Here is a 27,262-nt window from a genome sequence, read left to right on the forward strand (position 1 = left end):
GTTATGTGGAAACATGGAAGGTCAATTGGACATAGATTCTTCCCTCATGTAGCTTATGCAGTAAGTTAGCACATTAGCCATAACACTTTCAGTGGCAAGTAGCCCAAGGCAGGAGAGAATTTAGGTCTTTCCACTAGAAAGACTGTGGAGTTGTTTACATTCTGGAAACAAATTACAAGATCAGGTAAGAGTTTGTATTGAAATCGTTCAAAGCAGCAATCAGCACATTCTGTGGTATAAGTTCCAAAGACCATCCCAAAGGTGACCGACTGCCGGACTGCTACCCTCCACTTGATCTATCCTGTCATTCATTCATTTTCATTCATTCCTTCTTCCACCCATTACTTATTGAACTCTCATAATTGCCAGACATTTGGTGCTGGGGATTTAGAGATGAATAAAAGAGAGTTCTGCCTTTAAAGGAGTTAGAGTCTAATCTGGGGAGGTAACAAACAGCCAAGCCCATAAAGAAGTAAAAAAGCATCAGGGGGTGATAACTTCCTATGAAGCATACATGAGGTAATGGGCCACTATTACACGGGATAGCCAAGGAAAGCCTGTCTGAAGTGGTGACATTGGACCAGAGATTTGAATGAAGGGTAGCTCTGTGAATATCTGGGGAGGAGCCACCCAAGTGAAGGGAGCAGCAGGTACAAAAATTCTAGGAAAGCATTAGCTTGACAAATATTCTAGGGCCAGTGAGGACTTCATAGCTTTTTGTTATTTTTTTTGTGTGTGTGTGTTTTCATTTTTGTTCTTTTGCTAGGTGTAAAATACCTAGAATTTGATCAGTGGATTTTCCACGGCCAAAAAAGAGGTTTGCCCTCTTGTGACCACATAATTGCACCCTCTGAAAGTACTTTGCACCACCCTGGCCAAGGGAGAGTTTCTTGTCCAAGAACCTGAATCAATGTATTTCAGTTGAGCTGTCTTTTTTCCACAAGTATTTAAGCTCTTTAATTCCTTAGAGATAATTATCATCCCCATACTTAATTATTTTCCCCTTAGCCTCTGTTATCTCCTTTAATGCTATTCAGGAGCTGGGTTCTCCAGACCTTTATTGTTTTGCCATTAAGTGTCATCAGTAATGTTTGGGAGCTGAATTCAGCATATTCACACTCTTCCCTGCCTATTCCCTCTCCCATTTCTTCTGTGGATAGAAAAAAAAAATTACATATGTTATGAAATTATCATATACATGAGTTTGAAGTCATTTGGTTTCTATCATAATAACTTCTTTAAAAATTTTTATCCATATTAATATGGATGTTTTTGTTGTTAAATTGTAATCTGCCTTCCTGTATATAAATATTTTAAGTTTATTTATTTATTTTGAGAGAGACAGAGATAGTATGAATGGGAGAGGGACAAGAGAGAGGGAGAAAGAGAGAGAATCCCAAGCAGGCTCTGTGCTGCCAGTGCAGAGCTTGATGCAGGGCTTGCACTCATGAAACTGTGAGATCATGTCCTGAGCTGAAAACAAGAGTCTGACGCCTAACCAACTGAGCCACCCAGGTACCCCTGCCTGCCTGAATTTAAACTAGAGGTGGTAGGTAGAGAGATGGTAACAAGTATGGATGTCACTCCTGTCTACTGTTATCTACTACAAACTGTACCCCCAGATTCCTTCTGAAATCCTTCTGAGTTTTCAGGAGCATCTAAGGTATCTGCAATTGGAAAATTGTGAAGTACAGGATATATTCTGCCTTAATCAATGCATAATTTTCTCTTTATTTTTTATTTATATGAGGATTTACCCATTAGTACAAGAAATATTATGAATGTCACATTGAATTCTCTTCTTTTAAGTTTATTCTGAGAGAGAGAGAGCACGTGTGCAAGCATAAGTGGGGGAGGGACAGAGAGAGAGAGAGAGAGAGAGAGAGAGAGAGAGAGAGAGAGAGAGAAAGAGAGAATCCTAAGCAAGCTCCACACCGTCAGTGCAGAGCCTGACATAGGGCTCAGTCCCACAAAATGTGAGATCATGACCTGAGCCCAAATCAATAGTCAGATGCTTAACCCATGAGCCACCCAGGTGCCCTGAATTCTTATGATTTCCGTATATAAATTTTTGTAAATATTTATTTATTTTTGAAGGAGAGACAGAACACAAGCAGGGGAGGGCCAGAGAGAGGGGGAGACACAGAATCTGAAGCAGTGTCCAGGCTCTGAGCTGTCAACACCGAGCCCCATGTGGGGCTTGAAGCCACAAACTGTGACATTATGACCTGAGCAGAAGTCAGATGCTTAACCAACTGAGCCACCCACGTGCCCCTTATGCTTTCCATACATAAACCACTGTGATCTTTGCAGTGTCTTCATTTATCATTCTTTTTTATCTAAGTAATTTAGATAGTAAATTCTGTTAGTATGGACTCTTGTCTAGCTTCGGTGTCTAGCATGGCACTGAGCATATATTAGGTATTTAATTCTTGCAACAACCTGTGGGTTGGAATTATTTGCTTACTAATGCCCCTTAGATTGGAGACGGTGTGGGAATCAGTGATATCCCAGGTTTACATGGCCATTGAATGGTAGGGCTCAGCCATGCTCTTAATCATTGCAAGTTTCATTATCTGGTATCATACTAACATCCTGTGGATATATTTTGCTATATCAAAATGATTTGTTATTTAAACTTTCTATTCATTGGTCAGATTTCCATTTTTAGGTTGAAAAAATAAATCCATGATTTTCAGGACAGAAGCAAATATCATATTTGTTTTCCAGTTATGTATGAGTACTTTTAACTTCTGTATTATTTCTATTGATGTGTATTGATGACAGCAGTGGGTCCAAGTTTGCCTTATCTCTATGAAAAAAACATAAGAATTGTCTCAGTTGCTATGTAGAATGACAAAATGTTGCCCACTATAGTGAAATATTTAGTACTTTGCTCCAGAGAGTTACCAGATAGTTTGTATGATGTCACAAATGGAACAGTTGATACTTAGGGACCAGGTGTTTTGCCTTTTCCCAATAGTCTAACTTTTTTTGTATTCATAAGAATATTGAATGGAAATTTAATCAACTTACTATTCTATAACAAAGAATCTTTATTTGCTGTAATTGAAAAAAAAGGCCATAACTATTACTCAAAAGGATAGTTCTTAGTCTGAAAAGAACACTAATGTAAAGACAAACTTACATAAAAGGAAGCTCTTGTAAAATGTAAACACTATGAGCAATTATAAAGATACTATTAATTGAATATATATATTGTATGCCAGGAAATTTTCTAAGCATTTGCTATTTTATCTCTTTTAATCCTTAAAACACTATTATTTCCTTCTAATAGATTTCTTTTTTATAATTAGAATCTAGGGGTGCCTGGGTAGCTTAGTCGGTTAAGTGTCTGACTCTTGGTTTCAGCTTAGGCATGATCTCACAGTTTTGTGGGTTCGAGCCCCGCATCGGACTCTGTACTGACAGCACCAATCCTGCTTGGGATTATCTGTCTCTCTCTCTCTTCCCCTGCCCCACTCATGCTATTTCTGTCTCTGTCAAAATAAATAAACTTAAAAAAAAGAAACTGAGAACTTAAAAGTTTAAAAAAAATCATGTTTTAAAAACTAGGAATCAGAGTTGGGACTGATGACTCCTCTGGAATCCCAAGTCTATATCACCAATTTATACCATTTTTTAAAAAATTATTTAAAATTACATATTCTTTGACATGATTACTTTTATAATACGTTTCCCCCACTAATGTAAAGTGTTGAGGAGGTAAAGATTATGTATGTTTAACTCACCACTCTTTTTAACATATATAATATATATGATGTGTATATATTCAAGATATTCAAGATATTCAAGAAATAGATATTCAAGAAAATGTGTTGAATGAGAAACATCTTGAATTCTGAATCCTGGAATCATCAAAATATTCAAAGTGTTACAGCCTTCGTTCAGAGACTTTTTGGGGGGCTGGGGTTGGGGAAGGGCAAAGTTTAGCTTTCTTGGAAGAAAGTTGAGTTTTGTAAATTTGGTGGTATAGTTATAAGTAATGGAATCCACTGACTCCATTTTCTTTGACCATGAGGCTTAAAAAAGAGGTATTAGCAAGAATCACAGAAGTCCCAGGGGGAAATTCATGACTGGAAGGGTTGTTATACACTGATCTGGAAAGGACTTCCCCAGCATCACAACAGGAAGATTAAAGATAATGGACTCTGGTCCAATTCCAGAATATCCCACTTATTAGCTGTAGACTTGTTAAAATGACTGATCTTCTCTGTACCCATATTATCTCATCTGAAAGTTGGAGATCATAATAGTAGCTACCTTATAAGATTGTTATTATTAAGATTAAATGAATTACTTTTCAAGTTCTTAGAACAGTGCTTGGCACATAGTATTTGTTATCTAGTGTGTATTACATGTATGCTCATTTTGGGATATCACTTACTATATATGCTAAATACTTATTGATCTTAAAGAATGCATTAAACATCTGCTTGGAAATTGAAAGGTATTATTTGGTAATTAAGGTATTCACAGTCCTGGAATTAAATGACAATGTCCACATGCTAGGAACATAAAGGAATTCTGGAGAAAATTTATTTTGAAAAACAAAATAAAGAACCAGGAGTTAGCAGCTAGTGCCCAGATTGTGAAATCAGAGTTAATGGTATATATCTGTATACATACATAGCATTAATACACTTAATTTGCCTTTTGGCAAAACAATATAGCACTGAATCCCATGTAATTTCTGGTTCTCTACCACATTTCTGGTTACGTGTTACTTTTGTCCTTTTCAGGACAAACAATTACTTGTTTCTAAACTGTAATCACTGTACTTTCTCTTACCTTATACTGTGAAAATTATGCAAACAAGTGACACTCATAACTGACATGTTTTTATACTAGGAATTCAAAGAAAATAAATACCTTGCTTATGTGACTTTATTTCTCGAAGCCAAATTTGCCTATTATTCCTTTTCCCTATTTGCTCATTTTCTATATTATCTTTAACATGACATTTGAAATTGATACAGAAAAGACAAGTAATTCAAAAGTCAATAAAGTAAGCTTCTGACATATTTATTTATTATATGATGCAAGTATTTTGCTTTGCTCTTTCAAGACCTATCTTCTCTATAACAAGGAGTTTCATAGGTACTGTTTCCGGATTTTACATTTTTGCATGTAATGTAATTATAAGATTTAGTTACAGTGTGGGCATTAGTGTTTTAATTTTTTTTAATGTTTATTTTTGAGAGAGAGAGAGAGAGAGAGAGCGAGCATGAGTGGGGGAGGAGCAGAGAGAGAAGGAGACACAGAATCTGAGGCAGGCTCCAGGCTCTGAGCTGTCAGCACAGAGCCTGACGTAGGGCTCGAACTCACAAACTGTGAGATCATGGCCTGAGCCGAAGTTGGATGCTTAACCAACCGAGCCAGCCAGGTGCCTGGCATTAGTGTTTTGTTTTGCATGGCACAGCCATCGTGTGTGTGTGTGTGTGTGTGTGTGCATGAGTGCACATGTGTGTTGCAAAAAGCGTGGTTACTCCACTACTTCCTCAGCTCATGACTGAAACCGTTGTTCTAATTCAAGGAATAAATAAAGAGCTATTCGAAATTATAATAATGGGTACTTTATTCATCTTCTCTGTGGAAATCAGCCCAGGAAGCAAATTAAAATTGTAAGGCTATCCAAAACAGAATTATTTTTGTGTTTCAACTGCTACGTAATTGAGCCCCACCTTCTATAATTTTAACTTTCTAGACATTTTCTCATGGGACAGTTTTTCGTACAGCCCTTAGGAGATTCCACTGAAATCATTTACTAGATATTGCAGTTCCTCCCTCAATCCCCACTGCGCTAAGTGGCGACGATTCTGGTAGCTGTCATGTTTGGAAAATACCATGATGCCACGAGTTAATTTCATACCTGTCATGAGATCTTTGCATGAGATCCCAGGGGGCCTTTCAGTGTGTCACAGTTCTGCAAGCCATTCGTTAGTTCCTTTCAAAGCAATGACCCATGGCCAAGAGATCTTGTCGCAACACATGGCGACACCTGTCACCAGGTTTTGTGATTGGCATAAAATTAACCTGTTTTCCTCTTTGATTTGCTGCTTTTTAAATAATATCCATAAGAAGGACAAGAAGAAATTGTATTTGAAAAGCATTTACTGTCACTTTCAAGAAGCATAATGGTAGATTTGGGATTCTGGACCTAATGAATAGAACCATTTCCTTGTAGAGATACACACACAGTTATTCAATAAAGGTGATATTTTTGTGAAGTTCTGAATGGTAGTCTGAAAATCTCAGATAGGAGTAGTGTTTCAGTATTCGAACTCCATCAGGGATTGGAACAAAGCAAGAAATGACATTATTTTGAATCTTGTTATGGAAGAAAAATCCAGGGAGCTTGGATTTCAGATATGAGTTTGCCCTTAGCTTTCAAATGGTTTCAAGCAACTTGAGATTCCTCTGATATCTTTGTATATTTCTCACGCCCAGATCTTAATATTATTATGGAGACGTGCATAAAATGGACCTCTAGAATAACATTTAGAGTTATGACAGATATCTGAGAAAAATAAATTAATGGTATTTAGCCTTTAGGTCCTTAGCAATTTATCAGTTACTTTTAAGGATAAGGACAGAGAAGAAAATAGGTAACCGCTTATCTGTGCCTTTCTACCTCACTGAAACAGTATAATTATTTTGATCGAATTATTTTTCTATGGAGAAAGCATCTGGTTCCGTGTATTACCATAATATACTTTATCTTCCTACCAATTTTTAACTTCTTAAAATGTATAGCTGTTGTCTTTCCCTCTTCTTGATTACGTTAAATGCTTTTTAGATTCTTAATATCCAAATACAGTAAGAACAAAGATAAATTTAGTTATTTCTTTTCTTTTTTTCTCTCTACCAATTCTCAGGACTAAATGGCATTGTTCTTCTCCAATCCGTACTGGTTGCTCTGTATTCTGGAGTAATCAATTTTTCCTGGCGTTTCTTAAATGGTCTTTATTATTCAGTGAATTCCCTTTGAAAGTATAAACATTAGTCCTTGTTGTATGGCCTTAGAAATTGATGGCTGCTGTTCTCAAAGGATGGTGGACTTGGGATGATTGAAAGTGCAGAGCAAAGAGCTGAACTAAAACAATGGAATCTGGGGAAGATGGTACTAGAGACAAAGAGAGACGAGGACAGCAATTGTGAAATAATCTGAAGTAGGGATTGGGGATTTAAAGCCTGCTTAGATGTGATTAATAGATGCTGTAAAAATGAAATGCTGAGCCAAGGGGATAAAATGCACTTGAAAAGTCCCTTGAAAATGTGTTAATGCCTTTACTTGGCAAGCATTTTTTTTTCATACTGAGTATAACACCATTATATGAAAATACAGATTTTTCCACATTATCTAGTGTTTTTTTAAGTGCTGATTATGGTTATGTTGGAATAAAATCAGGTTTCTACTAGACAAAAAGAAAACAAACAAAAAAAGAGGACTTTACTGATACTGCATTGGTCTTAAGGCCTATCTTTGCTAAGTCAGGATAAAGGTAAAACGTAAAAATAAAACACATGTTTAAAAATGTTGCTGGTAAACTAAAGGTATTTATTTTAAAGCTAACAACAGTGATGGTACTTTGTACCTAAAGAATGAGAGATTTTGCATGTAACTGAAATAAATACCTTTTCACTTTTGACATGGCTGGTATCTAAACTATTTTCCAAAAAGTATGTCAAGAAAATTGAAAATCATTCCTTTAAAAAGATAAAAACAACAATTTGTGGCAAATCATTTTATTATTAAGAGCAAACTGACAGGGGTGCCTGGGTGGCTTAGTCGGTTGAGCATCCGACTTCAGCTCAGGTCGTGATCTCACAGTTCATTGAGTTCGAGGTCCATGTTGGGCTCTGTGCTGACAGCTCAGAACCTGGAGCCTGCTTCAGATTCTGTGTCTCCCTCTCTCTGTCCCTCTCTCCCTCACGCTCTTTCTTTTTCTCTCAAAAATAAGTAACTGTTAATTTTTTTTAAAAGAACAAACTGAGGACCTATAAAATAATTTAGATAGCATTAAAATGCTGAAACATTTTTATAATAGGCAAAGCTGACTCATAATTGCTTCTGATATTTTCACTACATGTGAGAAAGATCTTAGAAAGACACCTGAATCTGTCTACAGGGCAGCATTTAAGAATGTGCAGAAAGGCCAAGAGTCAGGAGGTGCTACCATTGTAAACCATCACTTTGACTACAATAAAGAAAATCACTTTTTTATATGAGGAGTCACTGAAGGGTAAAGAGATGACCTGGAACTTATGTTTGTGGTTGATGTTTAGTTTAATAAATACTCTCCTCTTCTCTTCTGACTACTAGATTGGAAATCTTTCCTCCCTGGTTTTAGGAGTTTTATGAGCAATATTAGCAAAGTGCTCCTGTTAATACATACACACACACACACACACACACACACACACACACACACTAAAATTACTGGCTAGAGAATTTTCCAATTAACACTGTCACAATCTAACCCAGATGTTCTCCGCTGGATTGCTTTTGTGCCCCTCTCTCCCAGACAACACCTGACAATGTACAGAGATATTTTTGATTGTCACGATTTGGAGGAACGGGTGCCTCTGGCCTTTCCTGGATAGAGGTCAATGATTCTTCTAAAAATCCTTTAAGGCACAGGGCGTATCTCACAATAAAAATTTATTCATCCTAAAGTTTGAATAATGTTCATGTTGAGAAACCCTGTAACCAGTTTAAGTAGCTTAGTCTCCATAGTAATTTTTCAGTATTTCAGAATTATTCTTTGTTTCTACCTCTGGAAATTTTCTAGGAGCTTGGGATGAATCCCTAGGAAATTTTCTAGGAGCTTGGGATGAATCAAGAGTGCATAGAAAGGGGACTCCTGTATAAGTGTTCAGTCCTGTGCTAGCTTGTAAAGTTCCTTGCTTGACTTCAGTACGGTGCTTTGCCATTAGCATTTAATGTCAAAGTCACCCTGTTAGGGCCACCACCTCTTATAAATTAGGTTGCTGGTAAAATTGTGATCAAGCTTGTTCTCCTGGACTACCAGGGCCCTGAAATCCTCCCTTTCTTGTTGTCCATCTCAGGCCTTGATCATGCTGCTTATGCCTCTCTGTGTCTTGACCACATCATCTATCCAACTCATCAGTAGAGTCCTGTGATGGTTAATTTTATGTGTCAGCTTATCTGGGCTGTTGTGCACAGATATTTTGTCAAACATTATTGTACGTGTTTCTGTGAAGGTAGTTTTTAGATAAGATTAACTTTTATATCACTGGACGTTAAGTGCCTGTGTGTGTGTATTTATATACAGGTAGATACAGATACACACACACCCTCGTGTTTCTGTGGAGAATTCTTACTAATAAAGGTCTATTTCATCTTGGTACAGTGGCCCTGTGGCTTTTATATTCAGCAATTCCTGTGCTCTCCCACAGAAGTCCATAGAAACTTTTGTATCTCTCCAAGTCTTCCATTTCCTTGTTGATCTTCTGCTTAGTTGTTCTATCCATTATTGAAAATGAGGTATTGGTCGTTAACCATTACTATTGAATTGCCTATCTCTCCCTTCAATTTTGTCAGTTTTTGTCTTGTGTATTTTGAGGGTACAAAATGGTACCTCTATCTAATGGTAGATTAGATTTGGTTACTTTTTCCAAGTATTTGTATGTTTTTTTCCGTCCTTTTACTTTCATCCTATAAACATCTTTGAATCTGAAGTTTTTCACTTATAGACAACACAGAGTTGGGTCATTTCATTTAAACTATCTGGCAATCTGTCTTTTTAATTAGAATATTAAATCTTTTATATATGTATTTTTTAATTTTTTGTAATGTTTATTTATTTTTGAGACAGAGAGAGGCAGAGCATAAACGGGGGAGGGTCAGAGAGAGAGGGAGACACAGAATCTGAAACAGGCTCCAGGCTCTGTGCTGTCAGCACAGAGTCCGACGCGGGGCTTGAACCCACAGACCGTGAGATCATGACCTGAGCCGAAGTTGGATGCTTAACTGAGCCACCCAGGCACCACTATATATTCATTTTTAAAAAATATAATACCTTTATTTGAGCTATTACAATATAGCAAAGCTAGTTAATTTAAACGCTAGCTAGTTTAGCAAAGCTAGTTAAGTTAAAATGCTTAACCGACCGAGCCACCCAGGTGCCCCGTAAATCCTTTTATATTTAATATAATTATTGATGTAGTACAATTGTCATCTATTATTTTGCTATTTTTCGTATATGCTTATATTTTTGATTTTCTATTCCTCTTTTACTTTTTTCTTTCATTTTAAATAAATATTTTTCTAGTGTATCATTTTATATCCCTTGTTTCTTTTTCTGTATTTAAAAAAGTATTTTCTTAGAGGTTCTGCTAGGATTACGGTTGGCATCTTACCTAAACCAATCTAGTTCATAGAAATCCTAAGTTACTTAAATGGTATATAGAAGCTTTGTTCCAATATATCCCTGTTATCTTCTCTGTCGTTTGTGCTTTTATTGTTATACAAATTATATCTTTATATAATGTTTGTCTTTTTTAAAATTTTTTCTACAATTTTTAAGTCGGCTCCGTGCCAAATGTGGGGCTTGAATTTATGACCCCGAGATTGAGAGTTGCATTTTCTACCAACTGAGCCAGTCAGGTGTCCCTTGCCATTGTCTTTTAATCATACAGAAGAGAGTTACAAAAAACACATATAATGTGTTTTTCTTATATTTTGTTTACTAGTGTTCTCTATTTTGTGTGTATGTAGATTTCGGGTTCATATCTAGCATCCTCTCATTTCAGCTTGAAGGATTTACTTTGATGTTTCTTATAGGGCAGATACGCTAGGCAACACATTCTCTTAGATTTTGCTCAGCTGGAAATGTATGAATTTCTCCTTAATTTTTAAAAGGTAGTTTTCCTGGATATAGAATTCTTGGCTGACCATTAGCACTTTGAGTAAGTCATCCCACTGAAAAATATGGAAGACTATATGAATTTGTATGTCGTCCTCATACAAAGGCCATGGTAATCTTCTCTGTATCATTTCAGTTGTTAGGCTGTGTGCTGGTAAAGCAAGGACTTTGGATCCCTCCGTACTACAGGAGAAATGAGGAAAACACGAAGGAAGCCACCTCTGTCCTTCTCTACTTTTTAAAATTTTTTGCATTAACTTAAATTAAGTTTTATATTATTGCATTTTAAAGAGCGCACGTGAGTGGGAGAGAGGGGCAGTGGGGAAGAGAAAGAGAGAGACACTGAGGATCTTAAACAGTCTCCACGCTCACTGTGAAGCTCTGTCCCACGACCTGGGATCATGGCCTGGGCCAAAATCGAGAGGTGGATCCTCAGCCAACTGAGCCACCCAGGCACCCTTGTCCTTCTCTTAATATAAATCCTCCCTTTGCTACTTCTCACCTATTTCACGGAATATGATATGTAGAATGCAGCACCTCCCAAGGAAACAAAAGATTGTTATTTTCTGTCCAGTGATCTAAGTGTAAGTCCCACTATCTGGGCATCTGATTGTTTTGTAACAACCTCTACTCAAACTCTTTCTTTGGATTTTAGTTTTCTACTTCCTCACGTACTACAGTACCATTCCTTTCACATAATTAATACATCTCTCACTTGACCTGGTGGTTTTCATTCATGGGAAGGAGATACACTCCTTTCATTTAAAGGAAATATTATTATATTTATTTCATAGGACACTTAAATGAGAGCTAATCAGCAGCGTTTAGTTAAGTGGGATTTAAACACTTATTGTGTACCTATTATCTTAAGCTTTGGGTTAAGATCAAGTGTATTGGATACATATTATGTTCCTGGTACTTTGCTAGGTAGTGGGGATACATTAGGGAAATATCAGTCCCTGTCCTTATGGGGCTTACCAACTTTGGAAGAGCCAGAGGGGGAAGAAAAGAACAAATAGTAAACAAAAGATATCACTGACAAGCATTTTGTTCATCAGGCACGAAGTTGTGAGGGAATGATGGGGATTACATCGGATTAGTGAACTAACAAGGGCTGTGAGGTGGCATTTAGTATATGTGCTGCCGAAGCGAGCACTCTGAGGTGGCATTTAATGTGAGCTCTGAGGGGCGCCTGGGTGGCTCAGTTGGTTAAGCGTCTGACTTCGGCTCAGGTCACGATCTCCCAGTCCGTGGGTTCAAGTCCCGCGTCGGGCTGTGCTGACAGCTCAGAGCCTGGAGCCTGTTTCAGATTCCGTGTCTCCCTCTCTCTGTCTGACCACCACCCCCCACATTCAAGCTCTGTCTCTCTCTGTCTCAAAAGTAAATAAACGTTAAAAAAATTTTAATGTGAGCTCTGAGTAGTAAGAGGACGTCAAAACAAAGATATGAATGAATTAGTGTTGACTTATTTCTTAAGGCACACAAAATTTGTTGGTGTGAATAGATGAGCATTTTCTGACATATTGATGTACTTATCTACCTGTAGATGTGAACCACACTGAAGTGTTTGTGTGGAAATCATTAGGACTCTGCCAAACGAATTGCAAAGTCTGGCTGATTTTATAACGAGTATGTAGTCCTACCAATGTAATCCAATTTACTGCTATGATGACAGCATAAAAAGTTGACCATTACAAAATCAAACGTGAGATTTGCAGTCATTTAAATATCCCATGTGTCAAGAACTAAGAATTATTACAGGAACCCAACATATTTATTTCTACCTTCCTAATGTTGCATATCACCGAAGAGATGGCAATAACCAGAGAAAGCTGCTCAAAGGAAAATACTCACCTGATGTGTTTTAAAAAAGGAAGAGAAATAGTGTTTGTCTTAAGGATGGCTTGTCTCTCTAACTTTGGTAGGCCCAAAGACATTACTCAGACCTTTCTGATTTGTCCATAAATTTGAACTGGATTAAGATACCCATTTTAAGGTGGGCATAACAGTGGATAAGCTCATTTGTATTATGGATAGTTATATGCAGTTGTGGTAACAGGGAAAAAAACCCCTATAAACTTCTGAGTATGTAGATTGATTTATAATTTCATTGGGCGTGGATAATGAAATTAAATGTAAAATATTGCAGAAGATAGACTGTGATTCTTTTATCAATCACAGTTTAATTTATGCTCATGAATGTTTTCGGTTTAAACAGAAATCCTAAGTAAACCATTTGGCATATACTTGCATTTTAAAGGCACATTGACTGGAGTGCCTGGGTGGCTCAGTCAGCTGAGCCTCCAACTCTTGATTTCGGCTCAGGTCATGATCTCACGGTTCCTGAGATCAAGTCCTGAGTCATGCTCCACGCTCATAGCACAGAGCCTGCTTGGGATTCATTCTCTCTCTCTCTCTCTCTCTCTCTCTCTCTCTCTCTCTCTCTCAATCTCTCTCTGCCCCACTGTGTCTCTTTCTCCCCCTCTCTCCCTCAAAATAAATAAACATTTAGAAAAATTGAAGGCAAATTTGCCTACTGGAAGTAACAGGCAGTTTTGCAAGCATCACTGAAATATTAATTCGAATAAAGGTTCCATTATGAGGTTTTCACCTTTTATGCTAGATGCCAGAGCAAGTCAAAATGGCACCTGCAAGTCACACATTTTGAAGAAAGGCAGAATTCTATAAAAAGGTAAGAGATGAATTACAAAAAATTCAGTTGTCATTTGATAAACAAATTATTGCCGTTAAGTGACTTGGGCATTTCAGTGAACTTTGAAGAGGTCCCATTATTATTATTTTTTTTAATGTTTGTTTATTTTTGAGAGAGAAAGAGAAGAGCATGAGCTGGGTAGGGATAGAGAGAGAAGGAGACAGAGGATCCGAAGCAGGCTCTGTGCTGCCTGGAGAGAGCCTGATGCCCTGATGTGGGGCTCAGACTCACAAACTGTGAAATGATGACCTGAGCTGATGTTGGACGCTTAGCAGACTGAGCCACTCAGGTGTCCCCCCCCCCCCCCCCCACCATTTTCTCTGCAAATATCACTGGCCTTTAAAAAGTAGTGTTACCAGAGAAGCCAAAGTATATTTCTATGCTGCACTTAAATAATTGAGTACAAAATTCAGTACAGTCAGATAATTACAGGGAGCCAGAGAAGATGATCATTTCAATTCTTTCCTTAATTTTCCTTTGACATGTAGTAGTTGAAAATCAGTCTCAAAGGTGCAGGTGTGCTCTGGAGTGCAAGCCTGACGCCCCCACAGTAATTTTGGACAAGTTATTTTGACTCTACTTTTGTTTACTCAGCTGTAAATTGTGGATGGTAACCCGGGTCTTCTATGGTTGTTGTGACCATGAACTGCAATATTCTATGTAACCCACATGTAACATAGCCATTGCTTGATAAATATAGCCTTATTATTAGCAATGCTTATTTCCTCCAGAAGTGGCTTGAAAACTCCCCATTTTGCCTTGCTCCTGTAGTCACTAATTATGAACAAATTGCAACATTGCACTGGTGCTTGAGAGGTAGGAAAGGAGAACGTTTGCAGTGCGCAGGAGCAGCATTTCGGGTCCTGTGTTGCCACCTTACAGTTTTCCCTGTTATGTTTCTTTCTGGCAGTTTTTTTCTCTTACTTTCATAACGGAGCATAATTAGAATAAACAACAAAATTCACACTGAAGATCATTCATAGAGTTCATCACCCCTGTTTTATAAGTCCGGTTTTAGGTTGGATATTTCCATCTAAGGAAAGGACTCTAAGGACTTTCCCAAGTCCCCTGAGATAGCCACGCATGCCCGATGCTGGATTACAGCACACAGTTTGTCTCCTGCTTGGTACTTACCACAAAGACTTCTTTTTTGTTTGTTTGTTTGTTTGTCTTTTTTCTTTCCTATCATTGAAATGTAAATTCTCTTATGTCAGTGCCAAAGTCTGTCTTGTTCACCCCTCTCCCTGGACGCTAGCTCTATGCCAGGCACATATGGACACTCACTGTGTAGTAGTAGATGTTGATGATATTATCTTTTTCTTCAAACCATAATTCTCAACTGGCACATTTACATCTTGAATTGTCTTTCATTTTCTCTTGTATGTACTTGTGCAAGGTACTAAACACATGTGTTGAAGTAATGGAAATGTGCTTTGGAGAAGATGAGCGAGCCATCTATTTGTGATCGTAGAATCAGTCCTAAAACTTCATCTACGGAGATTATAAGTGCCTGTCTTTGATTTGCTATAATCAACCATTTAGATTATGTTTATAACACATGGAACTAATGGGAGTTAATAACATTCTTTATTGGTGTCCATTAGCTCACTTTTTTTTAACTTGGATTCTGACCGAATTATCTCCTCCTCAGTATACAGGAGAAAACAAACTAAATTAAGGTGCCCAAGTCAGTACATTTAATACAGTGTAGTATATTTTCCATCAGAAACTTGGTTACTACTTCAAGATTTAACCTTATTTTTCCATTAGAGGGTGACAGTTTATCTAGTATCTCCTCTAAGTCCAATCATTGTGTTAGATTCTTGCAAATTTTAGGTTCAAACACGTGTAGAATTTACATACAAAATTTACATACACATATATACAGTTTGTGATATAGCCATAAGGTAATTAGCAATTGGTTACAATTTGCTGCTAATGAGGTCAAGGGTACAGACTTACTGTTCCTCTGAGTATATATTTTGGCCCAGTTCCATTTCTGCAGATTTTACTCTGACCCCTGGGCTGCTGTTTCAAAATTGCTGATTGTCACTGGAGGAGGTCATTTAGGAGGATGTGAGTGGTTCCCTGCTGACCCTGCACCTCTACTGGTCAAGGCTCTCAGCATTTCCCTGACAAATGGCATGTGTGGTGTGTTTTATCTTTGTATTCTCTTTATGTCAGGCTTTGTCCACAGGGATGAACATTAAAAGTTTTTTTTAATCAACAGAATCTAGAACATCATCTTTATATAGAGAAAGAAGCTTATTATTCAACAAAGCTTGGGATGAGCTTGATTGTGAAACTGAGGAGTATTTAATAGTTGTTTGCTATATTCCATCCTTTTGAAAACCTTTAATCGATACCTCTTCCATAACATCAAATGACATGGTGAAGTGTGATTTAGGGGAAAATGTGTGAATTAGAATCCTAGGATTCAGGCAAAAAGAAAAAAAAGATAGATGGAATAGGGAGGCATCATTTATTTTGCTTTAATTTCTTGGTCTTTAAGAAAACACTATTCTTCATATAAAATATAGATATAATACTTTGGAGATTAAAGTATATTTGGAACAAATATAGATATAATACTTTGGAGATTAAAAATGCACTTGCTGTGAAGTTTCTTTCTTTTTTTTCCCTGAAGACTTGAGAACTTGGTATGCTATTTAATTCTGTAAATGTACTATGGATACTGTTATTTAATCTTTGAATTTTTTTTCTTTGCTTCATCTTCTTTTATGGATTAAGAGGCTTTATTCTGAAACTAACTCAAATAGGAGAAATGTAATAAAACCTAACTAAAAAAACAAAAACATTTATAGCTGATTCTCATTATTCATGGTAGTTGTGTTCTATAAAGTTATCACAAATACTAAGTAAATGCTGAGCCCCGGATCCTGGGGAAATACAGGCTTAGGTTTCTATTAGCTTCTGGTCACAGCATTTCAGTCAACTGATCAATGCATAACTCTGTTTTAAGTATGTTTTTATGTAATCATTTATTTAATATATATTGTTTATTCATTAATATTGGACTCAGGGCCAACAGCACGGTAACTCATTCCTGAATGAAATGTAATACAGATGTTTTCCCCCCAAGACATAGCATATCATAGCCTTCTTGCACTTAGGAACACCAGGCAGTGCTTTCACAATGCTTTTAAACAGCAAGCCATTTTAAATAGCAAAATCACCAATAAAAAGCCTAATAATGAGAAAAACTAAATAGATCATGAATAGGACTCTCATGTGCAGTTATGGGAATTAAAAAAAGAAGGTAGAGAATCGCCTTGTTCAACTTTGGCTGAAACAGGTATGTTAGGCAACTTAAATTTTTCTGTGCCCTGTGCATAGTTTGTATCTGACCTTAAAAGTGCTGTGAGTACTGATTTGAGGGCGATAGGTTAAATTTAGCTACTAGGTAAATTTATAAATATGGTGTCTGCAAATAATGAAGACCAGCTGTATAAGCATTTTAGGTTAGAAAAGAGAACTAGTTGTTCTCAGTCACTTAATGAGCCAATTAAAGACCATGGCTTAGTGTTTGCTTTCTTCTCTTGATTTCTTATTTGATTATTTGAGTGTCAAATTCTAACCAGTCATTCCTGACTAACATAATTTGGGAAGAAGCCATGCCTTGCTCCCTTACCACTTTCAACCCCTGGCCCTATACCTGGAATACAGTAGGCATTCAGTTAAATCTTTTCAAGGTTGTATGAACCCCTTCCTTCATTTGTAAGAGGAATTTTGTGGAATTGCTGTAAACATTAAATGTCATTAAAGTGAGTACACCTGTAGCCACATGCAAAAATGTTAGCTATGATGATCATTGTAAATTATTTTTAATAAGAGTAATTCTTATTTGTATTAATTTATAAATGATATTATATAGATTAATACATTAATATAAGACCTTTTGTGAAAGGAAGATTACCTATTTAATACATATTCATTTTTTTTAATCTTTATTTTTGAGAGAGAAAGAGAGAGAGAGAGAGAGAGAGAGAGAGAGAGAGAGAGCAGGGGAGGCACATAAAGGGAGACACAGAATCTGAAGCAGGCTCCAGGCTCTGAGCTGTCAGCACAGAACCTGATTCGGGTCTCAAACTCACGGACCATGAGATCATGACCTGAACCAAACTTGGACGCTTAACCTACTGAACCACCCAGGTGCCCCACTACACATTTAAAATATAAGTCATTTATTTAGTAGGTCCCTTAAGGCAAGGGCAGGAGGATAGATTTGTTAACAAAGGAAACTGTTGATTTTTCAGTTGCTAAAGAAGAATGACTTTTGAATCTTTTTATCTCCTGGAAATATAAAATGCAATCTTATAATAGCATCAGACACATCAGCCTAATTCTATTTCCTTATTTTTATAGATATTTTTTACCTACATCTCATTTTTATTTTCACTTGCAGAGCAAATTGAATAAATGAACTCTACAGTTTTCCTCATGTTGATTTTGGTTTTATTTCTCCTTTGTTCTTTAGAGGGAATTAAAGTGTCTAGGAGTGCGGAGGCAGCCCTACCAGCCTGGCCATATACTGGGTTTTCTGGTAACAGCTGTTTTAGGCCCATTGGTATAAATTTACTGTATAAATAATTTGGTTCATAGAAGTCATCAAGTAGTAAACAAATTCTGAACATTGGCATCTTCAGTTAATAGTATATAATTACTCTTCAAATAAGAGATTTTGAAAGGACACCTTTTTCTTCCTTTTTGAAATATTGACTTTTTGAAATATGAAATATGAAATATGAAAATTTTTGAAATATGAAAAAGATCCATATTTGCACTGGCTGCCTTAGAAGTGTTTGGTCTGTGCTTTTTCAAAATGATTGTCAGCAAACATAATGAGCCTTGGACCCATCCAGTAGCTTTGCTAACATATGTCTGCAGAAGGATTTTTAACATCCTGCTGACTGTGCTGGTCCTGTCGAGCCTCACAGCAGGAAAATTGTCTTTTGCAGCTCAGCTTATGAATATAACCTTTGCATGTTTGGAAATACTCCTTCTGAGGCAGGATTTATACTTATGCCTTGATTCCAAGTACGTATTTTGATATCAGTGTTAAACAGGAGACAGAAGAGCTGACAGTGATTCACCTTGCACTTCTCATTATGTTAAAACTGTTATCAGTATCTCATTCTTTATTGGATTTACTGCTGTGTATAAGCTCTGTAAATGATAAAGATGTTCTTACAAATTCACATTCCAGAAATGCTGGCTCTGTATTTTAAGTACTGTAAACATATCTAAGTGGCAGACATCATTTTCATTAAAAATGCTTTAAGTCAGGGGTGCCTGGGTAGCTCAGTTGGTTCAGTATCTGACTTCTGTTCAGGTCATGGTCTCACAGTTCATGAGCTTGAGCCCTGTGGGGAACTCTCTGCTCTCAGCACTGAGCCTGCTTTGGGTATTCTGTATCCCTCTCTCTCTGCCCCTCCCTCCCTTGTACTTTTTCTCTCTCTGTCAAAAATAAACATTAAAAAAAATGCTTTAAGTCAGGACCATAAAAGGGTGTATTGTTACCGCCAAGAGGGCAGCTATTGCTTGAATGGGAACCTAATCTTTTAGGCCCTGATGGGGCTATCTGTGATAAGTGCACATATTTAATCACAGACTTTTGTTTGCCTCTATCATGTATTTATTTAATTTGCTATTTTACGTATGGAAGTCAAGATTCAGCTTTTATAGTCATTTAGAACACCCTTTTAAAATAATTATTTTCTAAATATAAAATTTTTATGTTAGAAACACTGTCTGCAGCACCACAGTGGAAATTAATAGAGCCAACATAATTAGTAAGTTTGATTCACCATGCCCCAGGAGGTAAATCTTGTTAAGGGGAGACCTTGATGTTCTTACCTAAATGAAGTACCAGTGTTTTTTAATGATTATTATCAACCTGATTGATAGGCTTATGGTAAGACCAAATAATGTTTATTAATTATGTTTGCATATAAATATATAGATACAGCACAGTGCTTTATGTTAGTTTGTAAAATAAACATTGTATTTCATTTAAGTAATGAACTACTATGTAGTTATTAAAGCTGAGAAATGCTGAAGTAGAAACTTTAAAAGAAACGTGCTTAGGTGGGAAAGAAATATATTGGATTCGCTTAGGTGGGAAAGAAATATATTGGATTCTCAACCAGCTCGATCTTTCCCCATTCTGAAAAAAATAAGCAAATGTGAAACAAACCAAAAAAAAAACCCCACAAAACAATAAATATGGAATATTTATTCAGAAATCAAAGGTCAAGCAGGATATGTTCCAATATTTGTTGAGATACTGTTGAATCTCCTGCATCTTTCACCTCTGTGCTCCCATCAAAGATTCCAAAGAATGAATCTGAGCCACTGTGACTTGAAGATGTCGTGAACACATTTGTGTGTCTTACGTTGTGCTTCCTGATGCTATTATGGGGAAAGTCTATCGAAGATTTTTAACAATAAAGGTTAGAATCATGAGGGCTGATTTTGAGTCTACTGACTAGAAAAACAATCAGAACTCATATTACTCATGTCATATTGTTTGGTTGCATGTGCTTGGAAAAAACAAACTAGGGTTACATTTAAGTGATATTTAAAAAACAATGACCACATACAAAAGACAATTTGTTGTTGAAAATGGCACATTTTCATTTGTTTTATGGCTGAATAGTATTCCTCTGTGTGTGTGTGTATATCATAATTTCTTTATCCATTCATCCATTGGTATACACTTGGGTTATTTCTATGTCTTGGCTATTGTAAATAATGCTGCAGTGAACATGGGGGTGCATATATACTTCTTCTTCTTCTGATCATGAAATTATTGTATTAGCAAAAGTACACCGCAGCGAACACTAATAAAGTCCACGTAATTAATAAGTTGGATTCACCTCATCCCAAGATGGAATGTATTTTGACCTTCAGAAATGAAGTTAACTGGAATTCAGCATTCAGACTGCCTGATTGGCATAAAGTTACGAGTCATTAATTTATTCCATTTTATTGATTTAATAAACATATATAGAATGCTTGCTATGTGCCAGACACTGTAATGCTATTTTAAGATATTTTAGATTACTTATTATTGTAATGATACTTACTACAATGATAATTTATTGACAGATGGAACTTGGGCTTTTTTCTCCTTCCTTCCTTCCTCCCTTCCTTCCTTTCTTTCTTTTCCTCCCTTTTTCTTTCTTTCTTTCTTTCTTTCTTTCTTTCTTTCTTTCTTTCTCTCTTTCCTTCTTTTATGTTTGCCATAAATAAGATTCCACCAATTCATTTCTCTTTATAAACACAATTTGCCTTCCAATCACTATCCCACATCTAACAGAGTGTAGAGACAAAGCTGGACTTTATGTATTTGGGGGAGTGTCTATTAGAATAATAAGGAGCTAACGGTTCATGCAGAATTACTCTCCTTACATAAACAATTACCATGCCAAAAAGGTTAGGGAAGAAGTCAAGGAGCAAACAGCATTTAATTTGTGAGAGTTTCCAGTGCTCCAAAAGCACAGAAGGAGCAGCTGCTTAAACATTACTTGCCCTTTGACTAATGGGCAAAAGCACTGAATGGGACTTACATGTATAAGACTTAAACAAAAGTACTACTACACCACCACCATGGGGAAAAAAAAAAAAACAAAAAACAAAAAAAAAAACAACCTTTTCCAAAGTAGTTTGAAGTTATAGTAAGAAAGAGACCACGGATGCAGAATTATCCATTGTTTTATTGTTTGAAAGTGTGGGGGTGGAAAAATAATTGTTCTTCTACTCTTCTAGTTTCTTGACTGAGAGTCCTTCTAATCAAAGACAAATTAACAGGAGAAAAAACAGTCAGCTGGCTGGTTAGTTCAATTGGTTAGAGCGTGGTGCTAATAACAAGAGAAAAAACAAACATAAGTTTAAAAACAGGTATACCTCTGATATACATGGGAGATACTCAGGAAAACGGAGTAATTTTCCAAAATGGTCCAAGCCATCACCTTAAATACCTTCTTCAGCTAAACCAAAGATGTCGGAGGAAAGGGAAGGCCTGTCATGGAAGGTTACTGGGAAAAGCATAGTAAACAAAGATCAGGATGTTATGTAAATTCAGGTTGTTGCCTTACAGATATGAGCTTCTAGAGATTTAGTGATCCCTCCTGTTTGTGGTACAGCCAGGAAGACACTCTGACAAATGGTGAATTCTCTCGTAAATGTAAATGCCTCTTACAAAAGGGTAACTCTGAGTTTCTCCTGTGCCAGCTGTTTCTGAAAGATAATAAGCCTAAAATAATCCTCATGCCACAGAGGCATATTTTAGCTGGCATATTCTACTCCTCTTCAAAAGTAACTCTTTTTTCCTGTTCTGAGTCATCCCAGATTCAGACTGCTAGCAGGGTCCCCAAATAAAAATGTAAAGGGAAATGTTAGCCCTATTCTGAAACAATGAAAAATAAATTATCTGCCTTTGGGTATGCAGTTTGAATTGAAAATATTATTATGTCAATGAAGCTTAATTTGCTAAGCAAATGAAAAAGACTGATAAAGCACAGCAATGACTTTGGCTTTTCTTTTTTACTTCCTTTACTATTAACTATTTGCTACTTAGCAAATTTCGGGCCACTTATCTAGTGAAGAAGCTCTGTTCTACTGATTGCAGGCTTATGTTTTAAGAACTGATTGCAAGTGGATGTATAAAATCATCATTTGGTTTGAGTTTAGAAGATAGAGCCATAGCACATCTCCTTCCTGGGGGAGGGTGGGAATCAGAATCACAGCATAACCCTCCCCAAGGAAATACTCCTCTCATTTCCATTCAACTTTTCATCTTTTTTGTTTAATCTTTGATGTGCTAGGAGTTTAGGTCCCTTTTTGGAGAGTGCTGAAATTTATGTAGCATATTGTTTGGAATGTATTTCTTGAGTTTCTTGGTGCCTCAGATGAATTTTCTGTTTTACATCCTGTTATGCACTTAATTACTTAATTAGTAAATACTTACTTGGTTTTTGTCCAAATTGAAAATTATTACTGGCCTATTACTGAGTTAAGATCCCTACTCAAATATATAGATTTTTTAAATCTTTTATAGGTGTTACAAGTGACAAAAACTTAAGCTACTTATACTAAATATAGAACTCATTACTTCATATTTGAAAACTATGTGAAAATATGGGTGGACCTGGCCTTAGAGTCCTGGTACTAGGACTCAAATGCTTTTACCTCTCTCATACCCATCTCTGCTTTCTTCCTTTGGCCAGGGCCCAAGGGGACAAGAGCACCTGGCTCAAGGGGGTTTCCCAGCAGACCAGGTTTGGCCACTTGTCACTGACAAAATCCAAAGTAGAGAGATGAATGGCAGTGTAACAATAAAGGGATTATTTTAACGAGGCCAACACCAGGAAGACTGAACTAATGTCTCAAAGACTGCCTCCAAAGTGCTGAAAGGACTTCTAGGTTTATATAAGGAAAATGTCAGAGAAAAGTTGGTGGGTGTTGTAGTTGGGTGGTAAAGGTCCTGTTGATCATTGTCTTGGGGTCCATCATGCAGGGTCATTATTGCTTGAGGAGGTAGTTTGAGTTCCCATCATGGGATGCTTTGCCTGCTGGGTCTTTTGTCCTAGTTAGATGATAAAGGGGAAAGATGAGGTTCAGATGTCCAGACTGAGGTTGAAATTGAGGTAGTTGAAGTCCTCGTTCATTTGTGAACATTTTTTTTCCTTTCTTTTTTTTCTTTTCTCATTTACTTCTCCATGAGTTTAGAACCATGGTCATTGGCTATTTCTGACTAATGCTTTCATAGATTTATGACCTCAAAGGAAAACAGGGTTTAGAAATTCTTAGGAAATCATTTTCATTGCCCATGCTTGGGTCACAGGTCCATCTCTTGGACCTATCACAGTGACCTAGAGAGGTTAGAGGTTGTGAGTGGCCCGCCTTAGACCATGAGCCCACACCTGAAACAAAATTTGTGGGAGGTTATTTTAATAATGAGAGGAGGGGCACCTGGGTGGCTCAGTCAGTTGAGTGTCCAACTCTTGATTTCAGCTTAGGTCATGATCCCATGGTCATGAAATGGAGCCTTCCATCAAGCTCTGCATTGGATGTGGAGCCTGCTTGAGATTTATTCTCTCTCTCTCTCTCTCTCTCTCTCTCTCTCTCTCTCTCTCCCACACACACACACAATACCTTGATTGTAATCTCTCTTTAAAAAAAAAAAGGGCATGTGGGAGGCAGACATATAATAGTTGTTCATCCTATCATGAACAAAATACTATATGGGGGGAAATATGGGAGGAAAATAGAGTTAAGTTAGAGCAGAGCAGTTAAACTAAATGCACATAAGATTTTTCTTTTGGTTACTTAGAATATATATGCATATAATTTTAGCAGTAAGGTTGGTAGTGAATTCAGGGGGATAGAGTGAAGTAATAGGAGATGTAGAGAGGAGAGATTGTGCATTACAGAAGAATTGAAAGAAATTTTGGTGATCTGAAAATTAATAGGTGAAGAGGGCATGGATTGGAGAGGTATCAAGTGAAAGGACTACAACAGAGACCTGGTTAGATAAATATGAGGTGATAAGGAGAGGAAAAGATCAAAGAGTGATATGGGTACAAGAATAGGGAAAGAAAAGGAATCAGAAAGTGTAATTTGTGGTGAGAAAATTAAACTGATATTATTATCATTATTTTTTAAATTTTTTTTAGAAATGTTTATTAATTTTTGAGAGACAGAGAGAGCATGAGTGGGGGAGGGGTGGAGAGCGAGGGAAACAGAATCCAAAGCAGCCTCCAGGCTCCAAGCTCTCACCACAGAGCCCGACGCTGGGCTTGAACTCATGAACCATGAGATCATGACCTGGGCCGAAGTCGGATGCTCAACCGACTGAGCCACCCAGGCGCCCCTCATTATTAATAATAATATTAATATTATCTTTGGTTTGCTCTTTTTTCCAGCCTAGAAAAGGCTTTATAAGGAAGCGTATTGTAATTTGAGAATTGTGAGTAAAATTAATTTTAGATTTATAAGCACCTTTCCATGTGGTATGAACAAATATAATAAAATTCTCAAGGAATAGGCTATTTTTAGTCAGTGGAAGGTAGAACATTATTATTTTAAAACCATACAATACTTAACACATTGTAGAGAGAGAACAAAGCTGTCTCCAATAATGCATGAATGATCTGTATTATAGAAGTACTTTTCTGAGAGAACACTTGAAATACCATTTGGCTGTCCCTTCTCCCTAGTTTGCTTTGTATCCCATGGAGATGATCTGACCTTAAGCTTTTGTTAGCTTCAAAGAGAGCTCTGTGCTTGGCTCATCTCTGTGGGACTGAAGAAACACACCCTTGGTTAACAACAGGAACCAAATTGATTTTAATTTTGTGAATTCTTTACTCTGATGCAGGAAATGTTATCTGGCCATCTCTGTGGTTTAGTGATTATAGGGGGGGATTAGAGTTCAAAATACAAATGGATTCTGTAGATCTGGTATAGCTGTTAGGTCCAGAGGTAGAGGGTATTAGGTGGCCCTCTTGACAGTCATCTGCGATTATGTTAATAAACCTCCTGAGTGGACTTGTTCCACCTCAGTATACAGCCTGTCTTCTTCACGGTTTTCAGTGCTTATAATTCTGGAAAGGTACATTATATCAATAATATCATTATCAATATTTAATCCTGGAATTATGAATGTTCTTCCTTGGATATATCCAAAGAGCTTTCACTCAGAATTTCAGTGCATTATGTTAAATAGACATAAAACTATGTTCTTTTCAGAAATATATATTGGAGACTGAGATAATACAGTGGGTCAAATTATTACAGATTATTACAAATTACAAATTATTTTAGGCCAGGAAGCACTGTTTAAAACTGGTTCCAGTGCATGGTCTGATGCACAAAGAGAGGATCTGGGAACTTCATTCACTGGAGGTTGAGAACTTCCTTCCTTTTTTTCCTGTGCCTTATGATTACCTAAGGGAGAAGTCCTTGAACTCCAGTGAGTGGAACTTCCAGGTTCTTTCTTGATGCATCAGAGCACCTACTGGACCCAGTTTTACAGAGGGGATCTGTAAGTGACATGTGACATTTTCATTACTTGCACAAATAGAGGATAGGTTATAAAAATCTCTATTTTATATTCACATAATTGCAGGGCTTTTTCCAAACACCATGCCCCATAAACCATAGCTCCTAGGTTTATTTACCAGAGGCCAAGCCTCACAGTCAACATTTCATAGAAAAGTGCTCTCCTGTCAGTCAGTGCCATTACCTTACTTTCCAGAAGGGGTGATCCCTTGGTCAAGGGAAAGAATGAATGCCAGACCTGCTGCATAGCCATGTTTTTTCTACATACCTTCTAGGCAATGCGGATATAGAGATGAGTAAAACGATCCTTGCCCTCAAATATTTTTACAGTCTACAGAGAGGAACGCAAAACCAATACCACAAATAATAAATCTGAAACCCTAAACATGCTACATGGCATATAATAGATCTCTCAATAGATGGCAGTATTAAAAAAATAGTATTAACAAGGCAATAGTGAAGCTATAACATGGTTTAATATTATGAGAAAGGTGAAGTCTCAGTGGATAATACAATTGGTCCGGTTTCAAGTTTATGTTTTCTGCTGACGTTTACCAATTTTTCATGTGCCAGATACTATATGAGGATAAATAAGACAGCAGTCTCAGTTCCTGTGAACTTTCAGCCTTAGAGGAGGCATAGCCAGCTAAACAAATAATACGCTATGACATTGTGTTATGTGAAATAGGTCTGACAGAGGAAGACAAATGCTGTTCCAATTTATGTGTATATATTCTCACTTATATGTGGAACCTAAAAAAGCTTGAACACAGAGATAGAGTAGTAGAATGGTAGTTACTAGGGTTTGGGGATGGGGGCACTGGGGAGATGTTGGTCAAAGTATGCAAACTAACAGTTATAAGGAAAATAAGTTCTGGGGATCTAAGTTACAGTATAGGAACTGTAGTTCAGAACACTGTGTTATACTTGCAAGTTGTTAACAGAGTAGAACTTAAATGTAATGCCACACACACATACACACACACACACACGCACACACAAATATAATTATGTGGGATGATGGAGGTGTCAAAAGCATACATTATGGTAAGGGTGCTTTAAAAAATCTACTGATTAGCTTTAGCAGAGCAGCAAATTTGGCTTCCAGAAATGCAGAATCAATGTACAAGTTAAATCTTTAGGGATGAACAATCACTTATTGAGTAAAGCAAGAAGATAAAGGCGTTTCAGGGAGAAGGAATAATATGGGCAAAGCATAATGGCATGGGGAGCTGTTAATACTTAAATTGGTTTTCCTTGGATGATGATGAGAGAAAACACTGGAAAAGTAGATTGAAGTCAGATGATAAATGGTGCCAGCAAGAATGAATTATAATAAAAATGACAAACATTGCTACTGAGTTTTGAGAAAGATGTTCCAGGTATAATATTATATACAAATGTTGTATCTTGGGTGATTATAGCATTTTAGGAAGACTGAATTAATATCTGGATTTTAAATCTAGTCCAATGGCTAATTAGATATGATGTTGGGATTTGCATCCAGAACTGAATTACTGAAAACCCATTCTATCTCTTTGATGTCTCC

General features: G+C 36.9%; 1 protein-coding gene and 1 non-coding gene across 9 annotated transcripts in view; one reads left to right on the forward strand and one right to left on the reverse strand.

Moving 5' to 3' along the window:
* Positions 1-27,262, forward strand: part of CHL1 (cell adhesion molecule L1 like) — a 201,240-nt gene that overhangs the window by 77,454 nt on the left and 96,524 nt on the right. The window lies entirely within an intron of this gene.
* Positions 10,973-11,076, reverse strand: LOC122488813. Its single transcript, XR_006298736.1, has one exon. It is a non-coding gene; the product is annotated as a U6 spliceosomal RNA (small nuclear RNA).

This window comes from Prionailurus bengalensis, chromosome A2 (genome assembly GCF_016509475.1).
Source record: "Prionailurus bengalensis isolate Pbe53 chromosome A2, Fcat_Pben_1.1_paternal_pri, whole genome shotgun sequence".
Classification (NCBI taxonomy): Eukaryota; Metazoa; Chordata; class Mammalia; order Carnivora; family Felidae; genus Prionailurus; species Prionailurus bengalensis.